Below are 26,838 nucleotides of genomic sequence, written 5' to 3' on the forward strand. Positions count from 1 at the left end.
TTACATGTGCTGATCACAATGCAGTTTGTCAGCAGGAGTAGCTATTATACAAAGCATGCCAAATTGGAGTAAAGAGTTAAGTGGTCCATGTACAATTAGCCTCCCCTAAGCAAGCAAATTATCCAAAGAATTGCTTACCCTCCCTACATTACTAAAGGGAGTGAAAACATGATTGTATTTAGTAAACTCCTGTACATATATAAGGTAGACACATTTCATATATCTAGCCTTCCCCAGCTGCCTTTGTGATTTCATGTTACTGGAAACAACTTTGGGCAAACTGGAGGTGAAGTCAGAAAACGAATAGGCCAAAGCTTTCCCTCACTCTCTCTCTCTCTCTCTCTCTATATATATATATGTCCCTCTCTCTCTCTCTCTCTCTCTCTCTCTGTGTGTGTGTGTGTGTGTGTGTGTGTGTGTCTCTCTCTCCCTTTTGGCCCCTTCCTTGCTTTGACTGATTTTTTTGTTTGTTTGTTTGTTTTTAAGCTAGCTTTAGCTTTAACTGATTTTTGTCTGTCACAGATGTTACTAATGATGCATAAATTGCTGGAACCAATGTGGAAAATATTGCACAAAAGAAACACTAGCCTTTTAGTTTTATTGCCAGGTATAATTGATTCCATACAGTCTGGCCATCATTCTAGTTGATTCTATTTCTTCCAGCACTTCTTTGGAGAGAATGAGAGATGGAATAAAAGAGTTGCATTTACCTAACTGCTCACAAATTTAAAAATAGGAAATGATCATTTAATTACCTTACTTTGCTTTATTTTTATATTTATTTATATTTTAACTCATTTTTCAATGGCCAAACATGATTTGACCTTTATAGTTTAAAATATATCTTATCAAGATTAACAGGCTATTAAATGGGCAGGTGGTCACTTAAAAATGTTTAATTATAGGACATTTGCCACAAAGTCTCCTTAAATAATATTTCACCTGATGAGCTTTCCTTAAATATCCAACTTTAGGTTACACAGTGTTTTGCAAATGATTTGATACTTGAACAAAACTCCCGCATTTATGTCTGCTACCTGAATATTTTTATGTGATAAGTTCTTTTCTCATGAGTCATACATCAGGGAATCCTACTGAAAAATAAATCACTCAAACTTTTTAAATAGTCAATTTGACATTTTTTTGGTGATGTGTGTTTTGATTGTTGAAACCAATAAAAAATAGTAAAAATAAGCTATCCGATATATATATATATACCTGTTTATTCACTATGAATAACATGTAGAAGCAAGATCATTATACCTTCTACAGAAAGGCAGACTTCAGTGATCTCACAGATATTTTTTTCTTCTTTATATTATTTTATCCATAAATGATGTAGGTCATACTTGAAGAGATAACGAGAATTTGGAATGTGATGATGTCCAAAGCATCCCTCCCACTCCCAAAAGCATCTTTATTTTTCTTCACGTTATTCCAGAATGTTTATTAAAATATATTTTCCAAACACATGGAAACATTTGCAGAAATGTCACATAGCCAACACTAATTCAATACTTCTTTTTATATTGCTGTCTTTTTAGATCTTTACATCCGCTCATCTTTCACTGTTCTTGAGAAGTCTGTGAAAGGGATTACATTTCTCTGCATCTAGATAGAATCATTTTATCTTATGTCTACCTAATTTCTTTCCAGCAGTGGAAGACTTCAAAACTGTAAGTAGAAGAACTTGCCAGCAGCCCAGAGCATAAGTTCTAAACTTGCCTATAAATTAAGCACAAAGAAAGTGACATGCAAATATATTTGAAAATAACGATGGCAATTTAGCAGAAACAAAAGACATAAAATATATAGTTTTGTGTTTTAGACAGATAGTTGTGTTCAGAGAAACCCAGGGTTTCTTACTCTTAGTTAAAGGGAAATAGACATCTAGCATGTATTGAAAAACATCATTGTAATAGCACCTTCACTTTGAATCAACTTAAGCTCTGACTTTAATTGCATGTTAATGATAAATGCTAGTAACTGAAAGTTAGGAGAATGTGTTAGTGACCTTCTCAATCAGTTGTAAGACATAATACAAGTAAGTCTCTGATGTTTGCTATAACAAAGCTCAAAGTAAAGGCAGTTAAGGTACCATGTGCTCATCTAATATGAAGACAAGTAACCTGTAAGAACCAAAGAAAGTCTTGTAGGTACAGATACTTGTGCTTTAATTACTTTATTTCCAAGAGGATTTACTTTATTCCAGATAGAAGCTTGCTCTGTAAAGAGAAGAATGATATTGCATTTCCTGTTTTTGTTTTCATTCCAAAGCAAAGAGCAAGGGGAGGCATCTGTCTGCTAGGGTTGGTGACACAGGCACTGCTGCTTCCCTCGGGTTCCAGATTGGTTCACCAGGAGCAAGTGTTAGGGACAAAGCTGGAGATAACCAAGGTTCCAACCCTGCAGACTGAGGGCCACGGTTGCCAGCAGCCAGGAGTGTCCCCCCAGCTATGGCTCAGGCTGTCATTGCCAAGTTTACCTCTACACATGAAACTGGGGGAAATAGAATTACTTAAACTTATTTTTATATCAAAATTCATGGTGGAAGAAAATAGTGAGTTCAAGGAAATGTATTATTTCATAAAGACCTTCCTTCAACTCATATAATTGAATTTTTCATTGGATAAGAGGGGCTGAAATATACTCTCAATTAGTTTTGTTGTGAAAAAAAGTGAGCCATTTCTCTCTTCTTTCTAACTATTTTTTATGGTGACACCCAAATTCTCTTTTTATCCCCATTCTTTCCCCATAGACAAATTGGTAGACTCCTATAGCTTTAATTAACTTTTCCGTATAGTTGACTCCCAAGTTTCTTACAGGCTCCAACCTAGGCTGAAGCCCAGAAAAGCTCCGGAATAAGAGAAATAAATCCCACTACACGTGCACACCTCAAAATATCTTGAGGACAATTCAGATTTATTACATCCAGAACTGAGCTCTAATCCATATTCCTTCTAAAAATAAAAACCTTCTAAAAATAATCTATACTCCTTCTAAAAATAAAAACATAAATAAAAACTATCTCCCCTCCTCTTCACTGTCACAATCTAATCACCTAAGTTAGAAATCAGAAAGCCACTTCAGGATTTTCCTCTTCTGTCCTATGCCACTCCCTCTACCTCACATCCAGTTAGTAACCAATACATGTCATTGCTGTTATTAAGATTTGTCTTTTTTTTTTTTGCATGGAACTGTCACCACTACCATGATTTCATTATTATAGTCGTGACCTCTTCATCCCCCACTTATATCCCATCTGTACGCTACTGTCAGAGTAAAATTTCTTCAATATAAAGGAGCTAATTTTGTCTCTTCTTTTTAAAAATACTGCCCTCTGCTTCCCACTCCATCAAACTTAAAGCTCTTAGTGTAATACACAGAGACCTCATGACCTAATTGTGTTTTTTTACTCCCATCTCTTCTGGGTACTCATGTCCTTCTGTCCTACATAACAACCATATATACCAACATTACAAATAAAACAAATTAAGTTACTTAAAAGAACCTTGCTCTATTGTACCCTCAGACCTTTGTAAATACCAGTTCATCTACCTGCTTTTTCCACAGTCTGCTTTTTTTGGGCTGGTGAATGCTTAGTTACAGTTTCACATTAAGATTAAATATCACCTCCTTTATATAATCAGCCCTGATCCCCGAAAGATCCCTTTCCTGTGCTATCATGGTAACTTATGTACTTACTTCACTTTCTCACAGTTTGTCTGTGACTGTTGACATTGCAGACTTCCTCAGCAGACTTGGAGAAATGTAAGTGCAGAAATCCTGTGTTATTCATGTTTGATTTCTCAGCACTTAGTCACTCTGCTTTGACATTTTTGCACAAATGGTGACCTGAAAATATATGCATTATGACTTAAAAGACTGGAGAAATAAGATAATATTTTCTACAGAATGATGAGTGTTGATGTTTTCTTTCAGTTAAAGCTTCATATAAATCTTATTCATTCATATGAACTGTTCTATTTCTCTACCACCTTAAGGACAATAATATTAACAGGATAGGAGGAGAGTGAGATTAAAAAATTCAAAGTTATAGTTTGATGATCATTTACTTTGTTTAATAAACCCATGCATTAGAGCATTTCTCAAAATCTCATCACCATACATGCTTTCATTTTAGCCGCAAGCTATCATCTGGGCATGGAGATATTTAAATACTTATTTTACTGCTGAGGACACTAACCATTAGAGAGGTTAAATGATTTTACCAAGGCAGAATGTTAGAAAATGTAGGAAACAAGACTTAAACCCATATCCTCTAGCTATGAGTCCAGAGTCCTTTCCTCTCACATCATCAACTGTGTAAATAAGGTCCAGACATGTATTTTTGATGTTGGATGTATGGAGTCTTTCATAGTCTCTGGTCAGATACCGAAATTAAGTTAGAAGTTTAAGAGATTTATTGAGAGGTAACCCCTGGGATCAGAGAAAGCAGGATTGGGCAGAGAGTCTCAGACTATAACGCATTTATGACAGACTCTTAGTCACCCAAAGGAGAGCTTTGGAGCACAGATTACAAGTCAGGTAAGACTCTCACTGTGCAGAAATTGCCAGGCCCTGCTGTCTTCCCTCTGCTCAGTCACTGGAGGGGGCTACTCTGGAAGTACTTGACCTTGGTTCAAAAGTGAGGCAGATCATCCAGGTGCTAGCAGCTGGAGGCTGTCAGCTAACCACCCTGCTTGCAACTAGATGGCCAGGTCTTTCTTGAAGGCACTGCAATAGTAACTTATATTCACACATAAGCTGTGGAGTTATAGGAGTCTAAAAGTTCTTGGAAATGATGAAGCAAGAGATGAACAGTGAATTAACACAGATTGTAGAAAAGAAGTTGGCTCTGAAGGGTATTGAAGTTAATATGTTTTAAAGTCTTGTTTCTAGAAAAGTGTGCTCCACCAAAAGTTTACATGAGTTATATTACTTTATGAATTTGTCTCCCTTCACCAAGAAAATAGGTTGGCCATACTCAATGATTCTTTTCTAACAATCTTCAAAATATGAGAAAACATTTCCTTCTGAGTCACATAATTCTATTTTGGTGACTTGTAAGCAAGTTTGTACATGAAACATGAAAATAGAAAACAGCTGGACTTAAAATTTGTATATGAGAATTTTCTTTAGTAGTTTATCAGTTTATAGAATGTATAAGATGGCTTGGAAATTACCATTGTCAAAAGTGGCCGATGACGCCTGAAAAGCAAATCTAATATCAGCATCAAAAGAGCTTAAAACATAAAAATACTGCATACTGTTCCAAGGATTCTTACATAAGAAAAATTTGTAGAGTTACATAGTTAAGTATTGGATAACTCAAATAATTGTCTTGAGATAAGTGGAAATAATATTAGAAAAATCATTGCTGAGGAAGTACACATTTTCAGTTGTTTCTCAGTTTTCATCCTGAATATATTATAGCAATGCTTATGAATATTTTGCTAAAGTGAAGTAGGATTAGCTATCCATTTATAGGTGTAAATAAATTTATTTACTTATTTACAGAGGTAGTATTACTTAGATCTGTGAGTGTGTCTGAACCATTTAGAAGTCAAACAAATACAGTTCAGCAACTAAAGTATTTTCCAAACAGTTGAAAACCATTGATTTATATTTTCACAGAATTCTGAAGAGAATCAAAGTGTATAATTCTCAGCAATATTTATAACATCCCCCTTCAAATCCCTATCCTATTTATCAGATATAGTCATCACTCTTCCTCCATCCCCAACAAACATTTTTTTTTCTTTTTCTCCATTTCATTTTCTCTCCAATCTTGTATTATGAAAGTTAACTTAGTCAGCCTTTAATAAGTTAGAACCCTTAAAAATTTCAGGGGGAGAATGAGAAATATTAGTCTGGTAATAGGAATATTCTCTTTGAGTAGGGAATATCATGAATACAAACTAATTAATGTAACTTTTGTTCTAGTCACATTTTGCAGAACTCACTCAACATTCACAATTTTGTATAATGTTCAGGCATTATGGAAAAGAATTTTCAGAATGTCAAACTACTTAGGAGTGTATTTTGAGAAGTAAATCAATGGCCATTATGTCACTGTAGATGTTTTCTTCTGGGCCTCAACAACCTATGAGTTTACAAGCATTTTAATGACAAAATCACAATAGCTTGAAGTTCACACAGGCTCTTTTTTTTTTTTTTAAACAGAATCCGATTTCCTAATAATTCCTGGAATTCTCACTTACAACACAAATCCATCTTGGATGTCACTAACTTCACAGTTAGCATCTGGCCTGTAACACACTTTGCTCTTAGGTCACCTCCTGCTGGCTCAAGGTCAGAATCCCGAGGGTTTCTGCTGCTTACACTACAAATACTTTCCTCTATGTATGGACCCAGTGCATCCTACAATGTATTACCACGGTTATGGTAACCAAGTTGTGATGTTTTAAAAGACGTCAATGAGTGACTGGGGACAATACAAGAAAACGGTCAAACAAAAAATAAATAAAGTTGAATACTCTCCCAGGATTATATAACACAAAATTTATAGGAAGTTCATATTATGCAAGTTGTTTCATAGGTACATAATAAAATTTTAGAGATGTAGAAAATTTTGTTTTTTATGGAAATTCAAATTAGCCCTTTGATTATGAAGTAAGCATACATGGCAAAGACTATAGCAAGAAGACATTTTGCTTTTGAATGTTTTTGTTTTATTCTGTTTTGTTGTGGATTTTTGCTATACAGATTCTTAATCCAGCAGTTTATATTATTTAGGTGTCACAGGGTTATTCTACATCTTTTGTAGTAACTTCTTAGGTAGCTACATGAGGCATGAAGGCCTTCTTTGTACTAAATGAGTATAAGTACAAAGTACCCTAAGAGCCAAGACAAAGTCAGGCAGACCTCAAGACTAGCGTGACCCATGACCCAGGTTCACTTACTTCATGGAGCACAGAAGCAGAAAGAGAAAGCTAAATTTGATCTCTGAATGCAGCAATCCCATGCTCAGACTCAGCAATCAATGTGGGTATGTAAGAGTGAGGAGGATGGAAGGATAGGAAGGTTCTTTCTTGCCAATACTGCTGAAGGAACAAAAGTTGCTATATTATTCATTAATTTAGGGATACTGACAGAAGGAGAAATGTATGGTTCTTCCTACAGTTTCAACCCATGATTCTTGTATTCATTAGGGTTAATTTGTCTGTAATTAATGAAAATCTGAAATAATACACACGTACTGATTTTTATCTCACATAACAGATGTCATGAGGTAGAATTCAGCTGTGATTTGAAAGTTCCATTGTCCTCACACACCCAAATACCCTCTGAACCTTGTATTATACAACTTCTTTCATAACTCACTATTGTGCAAACCACATGTGCCTCTTTCTGTTTTTTAAGCATGCTGTGCTCATTTCTGTTTTAGGGCCCATAAAATATGACCCAAAATGGATCTGTCTAAGGGTCTGATGGCCTGAGCTATTCAGAAGTGTCTGGATAATTGGCCTTTGTTCTACTTTTGCAGAAATAAATTCAGAGAAGTACTTAGGACTGGGTGTCCTAGCACAAGAGTGGTAAATAAGAGCCTTATTAATGCTGGATTTATCTCATTGTGTACTGATGAATAAATTTTATATATCTGTAAATAGCATGTTTACTTTTTCACTTCTTGATTTCACATTGTAAACCTTACTTACCTACCACTATGGAAGATGGAAATTTAGTTGCCTTTCACTTTCTCCCACTTCATTACATTTTACCTAAGTATCTTTCTTTCCAACATACAGATATACCTCTTTTTATTGCACTTTGAAGATATTGCTTACTTTTACAAATTGAAATTCTGTGGCAACCCTGTGTCAAGCAAGTCTATCAGCTCAATTTTTCCAACAGCATTTGCTGTGTCACATTTTGGTAATTATAGCAATATTTCAAATGTTTCCATTATTTTTACGTTTGTTATGGTGATCTGGGACCAGGGATCTTTGATGTTACTATTGTAATTGTTTTGTGACGCCATGAACCACAACAACATGAAATGGCAAACTTAATTCATGAATGTTGTACTGCTCTGCTGACTGCTCTCTCCCTCGTCTCTTTCCCTCCTCGGGCCTCCCGATTCCCTGAGACACAACGATATTGAAATTAGGCCAGTTAATAACCCTACAGTGGCTTCTAAGTGTTCAAGTGAAAGGAAGAGCAGCATGTCTCTCACTAGATCAAAAGCTAGAAATAATGAAGCTTGGTGAAGAAGGCATATCTAAAGCTGAGACAGGCAGAAAGCTAGGCCTCTTGCACCAAACAGTTAGCCACATTGTGAATGCAAAGGAAAAGTTCTTGAAGGAAATGAAAAGTGCTACACCAGTGAACACACAAATGATAAAGTGAAACAGCCTATTGCTGATATGGAGAATGTTTTGGTGATCTGGATAGATCAAACCAGCCACAACATTCCCTTAAGCCAAAGCCTTATCCAGAACAAGAGCCTAACTCTTCAATTCTATGAATGCTGAGAGAAGTGAGGAAGCTGCAGAAGAAATGTTTGAAGCTAGCAGAAGTTGGTTCATGTGTTTAAGGAAAGAAGCCAACTTCATAACATGAAAGTGCAGGGTGAAGCAGCAAGTGCTGATGTAGAAACTGCAGCAAGTTATCCAGAAGATCTAGCTAAGATAATTAATGAATGTGGTTCCACTACACAACGAATTTTCAGTGTAGACAAAACAACCTTCTCTTGGAAGAAGAGGACATCTAAGACTTTCATAGCTAGAGAGGAGAAGTCAATGCCTGGCTTCAAAGCTTGAAAGGACAGGCTGACTCTCTTGTTAGGAGTTAATGCAGTGGGTGAATTGAAGTTGAAGCTAATGCTCATTTACCAATTTGAAAATCTTAGGTCCTTTATGAAGTATGCTAAATGTACTCTTCCTGCTCTATAAATGAAACAATAAAGCCTAGATGACAGCACATCTGTTGACAACATGGTTTATTGAATATTTAAAGCTCACTGTTGAGACCTACTGTTCGGAAAAAGAGATTCCTTTCAAAATACTACTGCTCATTGACAATGCACCTGGTCACCTAAGAGGTCTGAAGAAGATATATAACGATATTAATATTGTTTTCATGCCGGCTAACACAACATCCATTCTACAGCCCATGGATCAAGGAGTAATTTTGACTTTCAAGTTTTATTCCTGAAATTTTGTAAGGTTACTATTGCCATAGATAGAGATTCCTCCAATGAATCTGGGCAAAGTAAATTGAAAACCATCTGGAGAGGATTCCCCATTTTAGATGCCATGAAGAACATTAGTGATTCATGGGAAGAGGCCCAAATGTCAACTTTAAGAGGAGTTTGGAAGAAGTTGATTCCAACCCTCATGGATGACTTTGAAAGGTTCAAGACTTTAGTGGATGAAGTAACTGCAGATGTGGTGAAAATAGCAGGAGAGGTAGAATTATAAGTGGAAACTGGAGATGGGACTAAATTTCTACAATCTCAGGATAAATGTTAATGAATGGGGAGTTGCTTCTTATGGATGAGTAAAAAAGTTGTTTCTTGAGATAGAATCTACATCTGGTGAGGGTGCTGTAAGGATTGTTGGAAGCACAACAAAAGATTTAGAATATTACATAAACTTAGTTGATAAAGAAGGGGCAGGATTTAAGAGGACTGACTCCAGTTTTGAAAGAAGTTCTGTAAGTAAAAGCTATCAAAATCATTGCACGCTACTGAGAAATCATTTGCATTCATGAAAGGAAGAGTCAGTCAATGTGGCAAACTTCACTGTTGTCTCATGTTAAGAAATTGACACAGCCACCCCAACCTTCAGCAACCATCATCCTGATCAGTCAGTAGTCATCACATTGAGGCAAGTTTACCACTTGTTAAAGATTAAAGATTACAACTTGCTGATGTCCAAATGATGGTTAGCATTTTTCAGCAATAAAGCGATAAAGCATCTTTAATTAAGGTATGTACATTATTTTTTTAGACAATATTAGTGCACAGTTAGACTACTGTATAGTGTAAACATAACTTATATGCACTGGGAAGCCAGAAGATTAGTGTGACTTGCTTTGTATTCATATTTGTTTTATTACAGTGGTCTGGAACCAAATCCACAATATATCCAAGGTATGCCTGTAGTTAAGTTGTACTTTTGATTAGTTAAATATGTAGTATTTACATTATAATTAGACATGTTGTCTACTATGATTATGTCTCTCATGTATAACTTTCTTTCTTGCTAGAATTAATAAATGATTTGAATTTTTCCATTTTTAAGATTCTCTTTATATTTTCTATTATTTAACCTTATATCTTTGCTAATATTTAAAACTATGTTACAATAAATCCAAATGAATCAAGAATTCTAATTAATCTTCTAAAATAATCCCTCCTAGATCAGTTTGATATTGTCCATTCTAGACTGTTTTCCCTCTAGCCCAATATAAGCTCTCACCCTGACATCTTAATTCTCATCATCTGAGGGAATCTCTTTGCCTCTCTCCTTTGTTTCCTGTGTCCTATGTCATTCTCTTTCTTGTTCTGTTCATCCAAGTTTGTGTAGTATATCCTCCAAAAACTTCCTGAGAATGATTGTATAAGAGACAAATGTTTAGAGTCCCTGTATGTCAAAAGTTATATGTATGTGACTGATCATTCAGCTAACTTAAGATTTTAGGTTGAAAAAATTTCCTTCCCCCAGGATTTAGAAGACAAAGTCTATTGTCTTTCACCTTCCAATGTGCTGTTGAGTATTCTGTAACCATTCATACTTGAGACATTGTGACCATTTCCCCCCCTTTCTAGAAACATCTTATTCCTTTTTGGGCTAGAAATAACAAAATGCCAAAGACTTTTATGTTTATGAGTGTTCCACCCTCATGACCTAATGACCTCTCAAAGGCCCCACCTCCTAGTACCTTTGCCTTGGACATCAGGTTTTCAACATACAAAATTTGGAGGGACATGAACATTCAAACCACAGTAGCAAGTTTTCAGGATCTTCTCTTTTTCATTGGTCTTCTGAAAATGTACAATAATATACTTACTTTGGGTCTATTTTTAATCCATTGTATGTGGAATTTCTCTAATTCAGGAAAAATACATTTTAGATTATAAAGTAGCTACTGTGTATTTGTTTCATGAGTGACTTAATTTTTTAAAATCATTTCTGATTGTTTAAACAATACATACTCAACAAAAATTTGGTGCATGGTGCATGTATAAATTTGCAAAATGTAATTAACATGAAGGAAAAATCAGGTATAATTCACTAGATTCCTATAAACATTTTGGAATATTTACCAAATATTAGAACTAATTACTTTTGATAACTTTTATAATCAGACTCAATCCCTTAGTGCTAATCTATGAATGAATATTTCCTCATGTCAAGAAAGATCTCATAGTGGTTTCAGATTTCTATATGTGGACTATTAATTATTTAATCATTCCACTATTTTTAAACATTAGGTTTGTTTATAGTGTTTGTTGTTATAAATATAAATATGAGATATTTGCATATAATAACAGCTAGTACTAGATCTTCTTACCACATTTCTATTTGGACTCATTTAATCTTCATAAGAACACTGTGACTATATTTATCCTTATTTTACAGACGAGCAACTGAGGCACAGTGACATTAAGGTCACACAGCTAGTAAGAGGCAGTAATAAGATTTGAATTCAGGCAGTTTATCTCCAGAGTCCATCTCTCACAATATTTCATACCATGCCACCAACAGCTTCAGTATCATTGTCAGATATTTTTTTCCTTAGGATAAATCCCCAGAAATTATATTTTTGGAACATATTGTAGGCAAGGATATTTTTTAAAAGAACTAACTGTACTGGAAAATTTTTTTCCTTAATACTGTTCAAGTGTTGAAACTAGTAAGAAGGGGACTTCCCGGGTGGCTCAGTAGTTAAGAATCTACCTGCCAATGCAGGAGATAGAGGTTCAAGCCCTGGTCTGGGAAGATCCCACGTGCTGTGGAGCAACTAAGCCTGTGCACCACAACTACTGAGCCTGCACTCTAGACCCCACGAGCCACAACTACTGAGCCCACGTGTCACAACTACTGAGCCTGTGTGCCACAACTACTGAGCCCACATGTCACAACTACTGAAGCCCTTGCGCCTAGAGCCCATACTCCACAACAGAGAAGCCACTGCAATGAGAAGCCCGCAACAAAGAGTAGCCCCCGCTCACCACAACTAGAGAAAACCCGCATGCAGCAACAAAGACCCAACGCAGCCAAAAATAAAAATAAGTAAATAAATAAATTCATGGAAAAGAAAAAGAAACTAGTAAGAAGGTAATGAGGGTTGTCTTTCTAAACTTACACTTAAAACTTGCTAATTCTTACTTTAAAAATAGCCCAATCAAAGGTGCTGTGTAATCATTTTTATATTCAATTTCTATAAGTACTATAGGTTTATAAAATGTTTAATGATTATTTTCTCTTTTATTTTTTCTAACTTTCTATTCATTTCCTAGATTCTTTACCAGCACATATATATTTTCTTTATAATATGATGAAATTTTAAATGTTAAGGAAACCCATTTCCTGTTATGTTTGTGATAATTTTCCCTGAATTTTTGTTGTTACATTAAATCTGACATTTATAATTTTAATTTTATTTTTTGGCAAATGCTATTTTTTTGCAATTGATTTTTTGTTTGTTTGTTTTGTTTTTGCAGTACATGGGCCTTTAACTGTTGTGGCCTCTCCCATTGTGGAGCACAGGCTCCGGACATGCAGGCTCAGCAGCCATGGCTCACGGGCCCAGCCACTCTGCGGCATGTGGGATCTTCCCGGACCGGGGCATGAACCCGTGTCCCCTGTATCGGCAGGTGGACTCTCAACCACTGCGCCACCAGGGAAGCCCTGCAATTGATTTTTTTTGCTACTTGAAAAGAAGGTATATTTTATAATAGTTGAATATGTAACAAACTTAATAAAGATACTTTCCAAATCATAAAAATGTTTTTCAAAGTCTAAAAGATGTATGCTGTCACTGCTATTATGTTTCTGACAATTTATCTATATGTGCACAGTGTGTGTGTGTATAAAACTTTACTTACATGTTATTTAATTTTTAAAAATCATGCTTTTCAGGATTATGAGAAAAAAAGGCTTTCTAAAATAATCATCCAAATCCCAATTAGAAATATCCATAATATTTGATCAGCTTTATTCCAGATAACTCTCTAGAGAGAAAGAAAAGAAATACAGATTTAATTTTAGAGATGTGTTCTAGTGTTAATAAAATTGTTGTATTTAATTTTAATTGAATGTAACCCAAAATTGCCAAAAAAAACTAGTAGAATTGCTAAAATTCAGGCAATTGCTTCTTTACCAAAAGTGATATTATTTCCTAAAATATTCTTCTAAAGTTAAGATTTAAAAAAGATAATGAAAACTTGAAGGGATTAGAGTTTTATTTAAACAAAAAAATGATTTTCACATTTTGTCACAACTTATTTTGAAAGTTTTGAAATTCACAGATAATAAACAAGAACAATAAAACAAAGACCCCATATACCCTTGACATAGATTTTTGGAATCACTGACATTTTCTGGTGTTTTTTAAAGTTATGTGTCAATTAATACAGTTTCTATTTACTCCCTATTAGGAAAGACAGCGTAATGCACATTTATATGTCTCTTTTTCTTACCCCCTTGATTTATGTTATTAATATTGTTATGTTCATACTTCCTTTCTAAACTAATAGTAACTATGGCTGAATTCAGTTTTATAATTAAAAAGATTCATTACTCTCCACAATTCTCTTCCTACCTCCTCAAGGTAGTTTCTAAGGTACTGTGCTCTGTATACTGGTTGTCATAGAGTAAGTTTGTTTGTCTATTTGTCTGACACTGAATTTGCTAAAGTTCTTGGACACTTGTGATCATGCATCTGCTGCTGTTATCCACGATGAAAATTTATCTAGGAAAATATTTAGGGTTATATTTCATGTCTCTCAGATCTGTAGACATCATTTACTGGTAAGAATACACTGCCTTCTAGTATAAGAGGCTGCTCCTTTCTGTCTGGACACCAATTATTAGTGATGTTAAAACCCCAAGACGTGTCTGGTGTCTATTGTTCTCTATCAATTTTCCCTGGTAAATAGCACACTACATAAATCTACAGATTCCAGTCCTTATTTGTTTCAAAAAATTTCACCTATTATATATTTGAATAGATTTTGTATTCTATGCATGCTGTTCTCTTCAAAACTGCTAACCATGGGCTTCCCTGGTGGCGCAGTGGTTGAGAGACCACCTGCCGATGCAGGGGACACAGGTTCGTGTCCCAGTCCGGGAAGATCCCACATGCTGCGGAGCGGCTGGGCCCGTGAGCCATGGCTGCTGAGCCTGTGCTCCGCAACGGGAGAGGTCACAACAGTGAGAGGCCCACGTACCGAAAAAAAAAAAAAAAAAGCTAACCATGTGTGGCCCAGATGTACTTTGTTACTATATTTTTAATGTTTTGTAGTCTTATTTAATTAGTTGGCATTTTCCTTTTGTTATGTGTTTTGGCTCAAATCTATCAATATATTTCTGACATTCTTTTCAGCCATTTTATTTTCTCTTTTTTTGTTTCTGTAGTACCTTTGATATTTTAATTCACTTCCATTTCTTCCCCATGCTCTATTATCAAGCTTTTCATTTGCACTGATCTATGGTCTTCTTCTCTTTTAAATCTTTTCTCTCTCATTTCTATGCTTCTTTTAAAAAAAGATAATGTTTTCTTTCATTATTTTGAGATTTTCAAAGATAATTTCTAATGTCTTCCTCTGTTTTTATGGAGTGATTCTTCTTGAGGTGTATGATATTTATCTTTTGATTATGTGTCTATTCCTGTTATGTTTGGAAGATTTTATGCATAGAAAATTTATTAGTTTATTTCCCATTAAAACTCATCTTTGAATGAGCAATGGCCTCCAGAAAATACAGTGTTGGGAGAGGCAGTTGGGAATAAGGCACAGAGGGACATATTTTCTAGAACACACACTCTTCTATTTTCTTTGTATCTGACCACGTTCTTTGTACAAGGGACACAATTTCCCTCAAGTTTGCTTAAGAAACTCATGGGCCTCATAACAATTCCTGTTCAGGCTCAGGCTGTGTATTTGGTGGTCTGGCTTGACTCCTTCTTTCACTCTACTTCACTCTCTTTAGTCTCCTGGAGCTAGGAATCTAAATCCTAAATAAAAGAAGTTATTTATCAGTTTGATTTTTCTCTTAGATTCCCTACCTAGTTACTTTAACTGGGTTACTTTCTGGACATTCCACCTAAAACCTAGGACCTGTACTAAACTAGGTCTAATATCCCTAGTCAAACTATACTCACATATGCCTTCCATGAAGGTGATACTTGAGGAGAATATGTATTTTGCTAAAGTTTAAAGGCAACAAATGTTAACCCTTAACACATTCCTCATCTTAGGTCAGGCTGTAGAGTTTTGGCAAGTGTGCCCCATAGTTTGTGGTTTGAGGTTATGGCTGTCTTTCTTTTTTGGCCACACCGCCCAGCATGTGGGGGTATGTGGGATCCTAGTTCCCAGACCAGAGACTGAACCCCCCCCCCACTCCTTGCATTGGAAGTGCGGAGTCATAACAGCTGGACCATCAGGGATGTCCCATAGCTGTCTTTTTATATCACTGATGAGGTACTTTTAATACCTGTCGCAAGATGTGAAGTTGGGTAAACTATTAATGTTTTTTCTTAATTTCTGTAGATTTAGTTATTCATTTTTCTGTAAGATTCCTTTGTTCTTGTGAGTGTCAATCTTCTCCCATGTGTCCGATGCAATTGGAAAGGATATGGTGGTTCCATATTAAAAGATGTTAGCATGGTACTCACCGCTTGAATAGAAATCATGGCCATGTCTTTGAAGTGCAGAAGTTCCTATAGCTTAGTAACTGTATATTTCTGTAATGAATTCAATTGTTTTTATGAAGAAAAATACCTTTTCCTGATAGAGAACAGATGCATATTTGCAACAGTTTTCTTCTAGCCCTTCTATAGTTTTAGTTTTGTTTTTTGTGGGTTATTTTTATTCTTATTTTAAATTTAATATTTAATAAATTTAGTTGTTATTTTGGAATATAGTGTGAGCTGACAATCTAGAAATACTTTTTTTAGTAAACAGCTAAGTTTTTGACACCTTGGCTGAGCAATATATATTTTTCTTTATTGATTTTTGCTTATTTATATCACTGTTTTCACTGATATATTTCAAGTGCATGGAAGAGTGTGGAACATAGTAAGCTCTCAAATATATTTGACTTAATTATTAATATCTACTCACAAAAATAAATGTGTTTTGCTAGCATTTCCACTCACTGATAAGGATTTCCCTGGTTTCTTATGGAAAACCTTCACAAAGAAGATAGAAATTATGATGAAAATCTCACATTTGACAACTGCCAATTGAATTCTTCAGGAGGCAGATGACAAGACAGACTTAAAAGTGCAGCCATTTTATTGGAGACAATGCCTGTGAAAGGATCAGGATTAGTAAACAAAAGGCTTTAGGCTATTATATAGATCTGAAACCAGTGAAGGGAGAGGAGGAAGGAAGGCAGATTAAGTAGGAAAGTTTTCAGACTTCAGTGTACCTCTGAGAAAGCCTTGGCCAGCTAAATGGGGACCTCTAGGGCAACAGTTGTGCAGAAATGGACAGCCACAGGTATTCCCATCATGCTCTGTCATTGTTTGTCTTATATTGTCTGTGTGCTTTCTACGAAAATCATAACTTCAGCCTGAAATCTCAAGTAGATCATGAAAGTATTTACACCACAGTTGGAGACTCTCAACTAAATACTGCTCATGACAGATTCTAGTTTGAAGAGAGATCTTAGTGGAACATAGTTTGGGTTGCCACAGATACCATTGATAAACCAACAAAAAGTGAAAGACAAGGAGACTCTACATGAATAATCCTCTTTTCTCAGATAGAACAGTTATGAAAGAAAGAGGCTCAATTATTATCAACATCGGAGACTATTATGGTATTATATATAAAGTTCTATTATTACATTAAAAAAATTAACTTCATTTACCCAAGTTTGCACCCAGTTTACATAGCCTCAGTTTCCATGTGTGAAGCCAACAAATAGCCCTAGAACTGAGGAAGCTGTAATTTTACATTCTGGGTACACTGATACATGCCAGCCAATATATATATCTATTTTTTTTCTTTTTTGCGGTACATGGGTCTCTCACTGTTGTGGCCTCTCTCGTTGCGGAGCACAGGCTCCGGATGCGCAGGCTCAGTGGCCATGGCCCACAGGCCTAGCCTCTCCGTGGCATGTGGGATCTTCCCAGACCAGGGCACAAACCCGTGTCCCCTGCATTGGCAGGCAGACTCTCAACCACTGTGCCACCAGGGAAGCCCCAGCCAATTTTTGATTTAAAGTAGTAATAGTTTAAAATAAAAACATAGGAAATAAATGGATAAAAGTATGTGTAGGGCCCAATTTAGTGTTATTAAGAGGTACAGCCTTTCTCCTAGTTAATTAAAGACGTAAACACATGCACACATGCAGACACACAATATCTATAAGAAAGAGAACACAGTTTCAGCAGTATATTTATTGTATGTTTTTCTTAGAGAAGGTGAGGTTTCACACAAGTTTTTATAGATGGCTGGATTGTGTTGTTGGTTGTCATAAAATAATTTTATCTTTCACTATTCTACTTTCTTCTTACAATGCTGATGTTACATGTTTTCATCGTTAAGTAGCACTGTCAATTTAGTGAATTTTTTTAAATCAAACGAAAGCTTTCTCGTAGACATTTTGTTTGTTAAGGCCATTACATGGTTATTCTGTACTTTTCCAAACTATGTATATCTCTGATATTCTATTTCATATTTATTTAAAAAAATAAGCCACACTGCTTATACTTCATAAAAAGTAAAGCAAAATTCTCAAACTGGAGACATCTCCTTCAAACAGAAATTCCAGAGAGCTCTACTCTCTAAATGATACATGTACCCTTTCCTTTCCATGAACTTGTTCACCTCATACTTGTACTATGCTAATATTTGTTGATTTCAACAAAATGGATTTACAGTAAATCACAAGATCCAAGAATGAACTCTCATTCATATTGTTTTGCAGTTGATCTTCCTTCCATTGCTATGAGTAATAGAAATATAACATTGCCTAGTGATTAAGAGCATGGTCTCTGAAGGTGGATAGGAACATAGATGTCATGACACTTGCAAAACAGTGTGACTTGGTTCTTTTGCCTTATTTTTCTCTCTTGTGAAATGTAGACATAATAATATCTAAATTGCAGTTTTGCTGTGAGAAATAATGACAACATAAATGTAAAATCCTTATAGTACTGTCTGCAACATACTATATACTCACTAAATATTAGTCATTATTAACTTTTGAATTTAAAGTAGTTTAGTAAATACTGTGCTTTTCTCAGTATATGCATTGGGGTTTTACTTTGGCTTATAGTCTAAGCTAGTCATGGCCTTCCCATGCCCCTTGTCAATAACTGATTGACGCTTAAGTAAATTAACACTCTCCAGGAGGTGAAACTATCATAAAACACAAATGGATGTTCAATGAATACCCCTAAGTAAAAAAGTTTCCCTTCATTTGAAAGAAAGGCATTATTCTTATCCTGGATATCATGACATGTGAGTATAAAGTATGGAACTCTGCCAGCCATCTTACTACCAGCAGGAAGATAAATCCAACACACCAAAAAAAATCAGGCCCTAGAGAATCAGAGAAAAATTGAGCTGTATCCATGGAATTAAGCCAGTCCTTTTGCACACCATGCCTCTTAACTTCCAAGCATGTGATCTGATTGATTTTTGTATCATAATTAATCTCTTTCAACTTGGGTTTAGGTTTTCTCTTATTTGTTATCAAATAAAAACTATCATAGATTTTCTTCTGAAACATAAATGCATATATATATATACATATATACATATATAGTATACATATGCACATATTTACGATATAATATATATAAAATATATATTATATATACACAAATACACATATAATATATATTATATTTACATATTTACAGAACACTTCCTATCCATTCATCCATTGATGGACACTTAAGTTTTTTCCATGTCTTAGCTATTGTAAATAATGCTGCTATGAACATGGAGGTGGGGCTACCTTTTCATGTTACTGTTTTTGTTTCCTTTGGATATATTCCTAGAAAATGAATTGCTGAATCATATGGTAGCTCTAATTTTAATTTTTTCAGGAACCTCCATACTGTTTTCATAGTGGCTACACCAGTTTACAGTCCCATCAACAGGGCACAAGTATTACCTCTTCTCCACATCCATGCCAACACTTGTTATCTGTTTTTTGTGGTTGGCTTTGACTCTGTCTTAACACCAAGCAAATATCACACAAAGAAAACCATTTTAACTTCCCTAGGTATTTTATTAAGCATTACTAGAGACTTAAAGGAAGTACTACATGGTGATTAACTTAAACCTTAGTTGATAAACACTTGAACAGAGGATGGAGGATGGGATCAACTTTCCACCAAATCAAGTCCACTTCAAAAAGATGGGGTCAGCTTCCTTTTAAGCATAATAGTTACCTACCTAGTTGAGGGTTGGATACCTGAAAGAAATAATGTTTCAATTAGAAAGGGACAAATAGATAAGTAATCAATAATTTTGTCTAGAGTTTGTATATATTATTCTTTTATATATGCTTTCCACTAAACATTCAAAGAATTTTGAATTACCCATGTAGCAGAGTCCAACCAATGTATATCCTTGCCATGGGAAAGAATACATAATTCCTACTGTTCAACTTTGAGACATTAAAGACAACCCTACCTATCACCTCCTCTTTATGAATACTATAATACATTCCTTCAGGTAGTAGTGATAAAAGTATTTTTCAACACTGCTTACTATGGACTAATCACTCTTCTGAGCAACACATTTAATCCTCACAATTATCTATTAGTTAGTTGTTACTATTGTATCATCTCCATTTCACAGATGAATTAATGTGGACATAGAGAGGTCAAGTGACTTGCCCAATCTCACACTTAGTAAGTAATTGGGCCAGGGTTTGAACCCAGGTGGTTTTGCTTCAGGGGTAGTGATCTTTACTATTGCGTAGTCTGTATCTTTGTGTTGCTAGCTCATAAAATTCAATTCGAGCATGTTTTGTCCATCTTTTCATACCCACTTATCATATATTATTATGGCTTTGCCCACCAGAGTTTATGACTGTGATCCAATATGTTCCTGAATATGTCTACTGCACCTACTGGGTGTTTAAACAGATGAAGAAGGTGAATAAAGAAAATATTTAATTATATATTGAGTTATAAATGTTTCCTCTTTAAATAGAGTCTTGAGTTTGTATTGCAATGACCTAGGATCAGGCAAAAAATATACTGGGATATCTTCACTGGAAGAGCATGTCATATTACTAGCTATAGCAATATACATCTTTGTCCAACACCTGGTTGTATTTATTTACTTTTTCCACCTTGGCAGGCTAATAAACCAAATAACCAAGAGAATTTTGGATTTTTATGTTTTTGTAACCAAGAAAACCTTGGGTCATTTAAATATAAATTGAAAAAGTAAATGAAAATTAAATTATGTCTTTGTCTTAGCTGTTTTAACTCTAATATTGATTTAGTAAATATTAACCACCTTAAAATCACAATGTTATTTAAGATGTGGTAACTTGAAAATTACCAACAATGGAAGAAAACACCTTAAGTTTAAAATATGGCAAAATATAACAAATTCAATATAAAAAAATCCACAAAGATGAAATCCAATCCCCAAGATATCAACAAGACATGAATCTATCAAAATCTGGGCCTCGGGCTTCCCTGGTGGCGCAGTGGTTGAGAGTCCTCCTGCCGATGCAGGGGACATGGGTTCGTGCCCTGGTCCGGGAAGATCCCACATGCCACAGAGTGGCTGGGTCTGTGAGCCATGGCCGCTGAGCCTGTGCTCCCGGAGCCTGTGGTCCACAACGGGAGAGGCCACAACAGTGAGAGGCCCACGTACCACAAAAAAAAAAAAAAGAAAGAAAAATCTGGGCCTCAAATTTCTAGGGCAGTATGACCAGAATCACTATAATTAAATGGGCATAACAGAATGGCTTCACCATCAAAGAGTTTGGTGACTGATCTTGAGGTGGTTTTAATTATGATTCAACTCTTCTACAAAATGCACATTTAGGGAAATACTTATCACCATGTGTGCAACTAGCTGCCTGATTTTTGCATTTTTAATTCATTCAGTGAAATGAATTAATTACCTACTATATTCCAGGCATATGGGTATGCAGCACTGCAGAAAACGGAACACTGTCATAACATCATAGAAGAGTAGAATGGTTTGAAGAAACAGAAATATAATCCAGCAATGGAGAAACAGAAATATAATCCAGCAATGGAGAAACAGAAATATAATCCAGCAATGGAGGGAAGCCAATGATAGCTGGAAAGACCATTGGTAGAGAAAAAAATCTGGTATATAACAAGAAAAATGGAATAATCTCCTTTGAAAAGGGATTTTGAGAAGCACATGAGTCTGAGTCAGAGCCACAGAAGTAATCCATCTAAGACAAGACCATAGCCACATATCAAAAGATATTTTTATATGTCTGAACATTCACTTTTTACTATCCCAGCTGCTGTAAAAAATTGCATCCTCAACATTCTTACTTCCATTTTCTTTGCTTGCTACCAGCCCCTCATGGATAATTGTTTACTCAAAAGGCCCATGATGTAAGTACAGTAACTTGACATTTAGTTACCAAACATAAAGAGAAGAAAATACCTAAAAGATTCTCAGTCAATAAGAGTTAAGAAGCCATCATTTATTTACCACTATACATCTAAATTACCAGGCTCAGATCCTGGTAGAATTATCTATCCTGACAATAACAGAGTGTCTCAGATTTTTCATCTAGCCCCATAAATTATGATGTTCCTCTGGGAGAATAAGTAAGGACCTTTGCTTCATCATTTAATTGTACAGTGTAAGTGAAGGAGCCAGGGAGTTTTAGTATTCTCATCCAAATATTATTGGGTTGAGTTTTCCAAGCTAAAATACAAAGACCTTCATGTCTCACACTTGTTTCTTCATTAATAGGTTTCATTTTTTCCTATTCCTTTGTTAATTAAAGATTGAAGGAGGGACTTCCCTGGTGGTACAGTGGTTAAGAATCCGCCTGCCAATGCAGGGGACACGGGTTCTATCCCTGGACTGGGAAGATCCCACATGCCACGGAGCAACTAAGCCCATGCATCACAACTACTGAGCCTGTCCTCTAGAGCTCGCAAGCCACAGCTGCTGCAGCCCGCGCACCAAATTACTGAAACCTGTGCGCCTAGAGCCCGTGCTCAACAATGAAGAGAAGCCACCACAATGAGAAGCCCGAGCACCACAAGAAGAGTAGCCCCCGCTCGCCGCAACTGGAGAAAGCCCACGCGCAGCAACAAAGACCCAACACGGCCAAAAAAATAAAAAATAAAAAAACGATTGCAGGAATGCACAAAATTTTGAGTCTTATCTGAAGGTGACAAGAAGAAAAAATATATACATGAAAGTGTTCTTTTCCCTGAATAAATGTTTCCTTACTGTAACAGTTGAAAAAGACTAGCCTGTTTGCTTCTTCTTGTCTTATACTTAAAGTGAAACTTGCCCATCAATATGCCTCACACATTTGCACAGATTTCTGTTACCCTCATATTCAGGAAAGAGGTCTGACCTATACTGAGAACATAGTCTTTCATTAATAAATAGAATATCACCCAATATTTAAGACAAGATCAAGTAAGAGAAACTGATTTTAAAAAATAATTCAAGAAATAAAAAAACATTTTAAATATAAATCTATGTCCATAATAGGTTCAAGGAAATATAACATCAATAAAATAAGAGTGGGCAGCTATAAACTCTAGCCATCAAGAGAACAAAAATGAGTACTTTGGAATTAATTGCAATGTTTAAACTAAACAGAAAAATAATAGAATAAACACTGTTGAAGACTACAGTAGTCCTATGGAAGATAAATTCAAAGAAATATCCTAGAACATACAGCAAATTGACCCGAGACCAAGAAACAATTCCATAGGGAGAATAGAGACAGTGGTGGGGAAGAGTGAATTTCAAGGAAATATAGATCGCTTTTATTATTGTCATGAGTATTTCTCCCTCTCTCTGCCAGAACATTATACATTTCTGCCTTTTTAAGCACTGGAGTTGCAAATGACTTGCTTAGCCAATGCACCGTTTGTGAAAGTTATGTGCACCACTTCTGAACAGGAGCTTTAAAGTCCATTTTCCTTTTCCCCATCTGCCATGAGACTTCGATGTTCTGCTATTTCTTAACCTAAGTCCTGGAGTGAAGACTATAGGAGATTACTATTTTACAAAATATTTTGCCACTGCGTAACATTCCAGAATCTAACAACAAATTTCTCACCATTCCTGCCTGGTGTAACACTCAATGGGTATATACACAGTGTGAAAAAATAAACATTTTTACACCACTGTTTTGTGAGGGATCTGAAGTTTTATTGCTGCAGGCAGAACTTTGTGTTTTGCGATTGATACACAAATTGGTTGTTACCACAGCAGAAAACCTCAAATATGCGTCACTGGCTGATGAGCAGCCGGGGGACAGTGAGAAAACTGTTACTCTAGAAGGATAGTGATGGTACGCAGTGATAAAACATTTTTAAACTGTCACCATTTGTCATTCTGAAAGCAGATAAAATACTGACTGAGCTTGTGTCTTTAGTCTATTGGGAAACCAACTGTAGGTTGCCTGCTGTGGTGCTGTTGGTTGCATTTAACAAGTTTCTACAAGACAGAGACAAACTCAGAAGTAAATTGGCTGGATTGCAAGCAAAATTTAAGGGGTACAGAAAATCAAAAATTTTGGATCCTTGTAATGTTCAATGTTTAAAGACTCTAAAACAGAAGAAAATATTACATATATATGTATATATATACATGTATGTATATATATGTACACAATTCATATATGTCTCTCTATATATACATACTTATATATAAACTCTTTCTTAGTAGAAGCCATAAAAGAAATGATTGACAGCTTTGACTACATTTCTATTTCATTTTGGTAGTAAACTTCATAAACTAAGTTGAAGAATCTAAGACAGAATGGCAGAAATATTTTCACCATGTAGAAAGGACAAAGAATTAATATTCATTTTTATATAAATTCCTCCTAGAAATCAATACCCCCCAAAAGTTAATTAAGTAGAGAAATGGACTCAGAAAAGAACAGGCAATTCAACAAAGAAAAAATAATCACCTGTCAAAAAAATATATAGATTGGTGCTCAATGCAAGCATTTTAATACCAAGATAAAAACATTGAAATCACATATAAAATAGCTTTTTAATGCCTGGTATTCTTTTTTGTTTTGTTTTGTTTTGTTTTGTTTTGTTTGGTACGCGGGCCTCTCACTGTTGTGGCCTCTCCCATTGCGGAGCACAGGGTCCGGACCACAGGGTCCGGACGTGCAGGCCCAGTGGCCATGGCTCACAGGCCTAGCCACTCCGCGGCATGCAGGATCCTCCCGGATCGGGGCACGAACCCGTGTCCCCTGCATCGGCAGGCGGACTCTCAACCACTGCGCCACCAGGGAAGCCCAATGCCTGGTATTCTTGAACTGTAAGGAAAGAAATACTTACATTCAATTCTGAGGGAAGTAAACATTTTCACCACCCTTTAAAAGAGTACTATGACAATTTCTATCATTTTAAATTGTATATACTCTTCGATTGATATTATTTCTGTTAACATCTTATAGAAATGTTTGTGAGAGTAAGTATATGGAAATTAAGGCCCCTAGTATTTGTAAAAAGAAAAGATGGTAATAATCAACCAGAGTGGAATCGTTAAATAAATTTTAATACATATATATGGAATCACGCAATGAAGAAGTTAAAAAAATGGCATAACCCTAGCAGGGTTGCCTAAGGAAGCATACTATCTATTTCTCCATAATAACTATCCCAGGGTATATCTGGACAGATTGCACAAATCAAAATATAAAAATAATTTAAAAATTAGAATGTTTAACCATAATATTTAGCAACTCAAAATCACTAGAATAAAATAAACATTTTGCTTTAATGAAAATGTAATTCTTTAGGATTGTTTCAGGGCTTATTTGATTCAATTTATCATAGATATGGTCACTAGATTTGAAAGTATTTTCTGTGATATTTTAGAATTTACATAGTTCTTTGTAGATTTTAATTTTGGTAATAATGGCAAAATTAGACATACTGCAAGGACCACAAAAGTGTACAGAAACGAATGAAGTAAATTATTGCTATACATGCAATGTAACATTTTACCAAGACTCAAGCTAGATTATAGAAAAAAACATAATAATTTTTCTTTTTCTGTTCATAATCAATTTCAGTTGCAAAATTTTAAGTAGTTATAGTGGTTTACTCATATGGTATCCAGAATGCTGAACTGACCATTAGATTATCTTTCTTTCTAAGACTGAGATCAAAGATGAGCTGATGGTGAGATCCATAGTAGAAATCAGTTTTCTTTTTCCTTTTTCCAGTATTTTTTATGTCAGAAAGTTTGGCAACAATATCCAAAGACTCTACTCTTCATTTTATGCAAAAAAATATTTAAGTAAATAATACTGTTTTTCTAAGAAGTAGTGTTATGTACCTGAAATCTTGGTTATTACATCATTTTGCTTACAAATTTTTTTTATTCAATTCATCATGCCTAATTGGTACTCATAAAATAAATTTAAAGGTAAATATTTTAAAATCTATATTTTTAATATTATTGACAATTGAAAACAATGCTTTGCTTTGCATTCTCCCTTTAATTAAGTTTTTAGGAACTCGATGACATCAGTTCACATAGAGTACCATATTACTTTAAAAATACAACTGTGTAAAATTATAGTTATCTTTTCCACAGGGCTTACTTTAGAACCTATATCTAAATTGATCAAGTGACACCTGGCAAATTCATCTATTCAGAATTATTTCATGCATGACATGGCATTAATTTTTTAAATTTGATTTTGTCTCCTAAATCATGTGTAATATTATTTCTTATTGATGTTTGCAATGGCCACAGGCTCTCTTTTATAACATTATTTGATTTTTCTATGGTTTCTATCATGTGAAGAAAATTCCTATTTTCATAATTATGAAGTATTTTGGGATGATGTGCTGTAATCTAGGTATTGCCTCACTAAAATATAAATAAATTATATTATGAATTGAATGGCAAATATTTTTCTGAGTCTGTCTTCTCTAAAACATCAGTATGACGACTTATGGTGTTTTGATCTTCAGAATCAAAAACATTATAATAAACTATGTAAAAACTTCAAATTTATTTGGATGCCTACTTCCTTAGCTATAGCTCCCTGGGACAGAACCAGTGTGGAACCAGAACTACTGTATACCATGGCCTGTTCTTTAGGTCTTAATGTGGAAAGATCTCGAAGACATATTATGTGATAATTAAAGATTTAAATTTCGATGTATGATCTCAATTATTTTCAAACTGAGTAAGCAAATAGATCTGAAAGCCTATAAACAAACTATTAATTGTCAGAACATAATAAGACCCTGGTTCCTGGCTATTTACCCTAAAGGCTTATGTGAGAAAAACGTATTTTTCTGATTTTATTATATTTATTCCTAAAGAAAACACAATGCTATTTTCCAACAATTAAAAGACTAATTAGGGCTTCCCTGGTGGCACAGTGGTTGAGAGTCCGCCTGCCGATGGAGGGGACACGGGTTCATGTC

This window comes from Mesoplodon mirus (assembly GCF_964341445.2).
Source record: "Mesoplodon mirus genome assembly, chromosome: 8".
Classification (NCBI taxonomy): Eukaryota; Metazoa; Chordata; class Mammalia; order Artiodactyla; family Ziphiidae; genus Mesoplodon; species Mesoplodon mirus.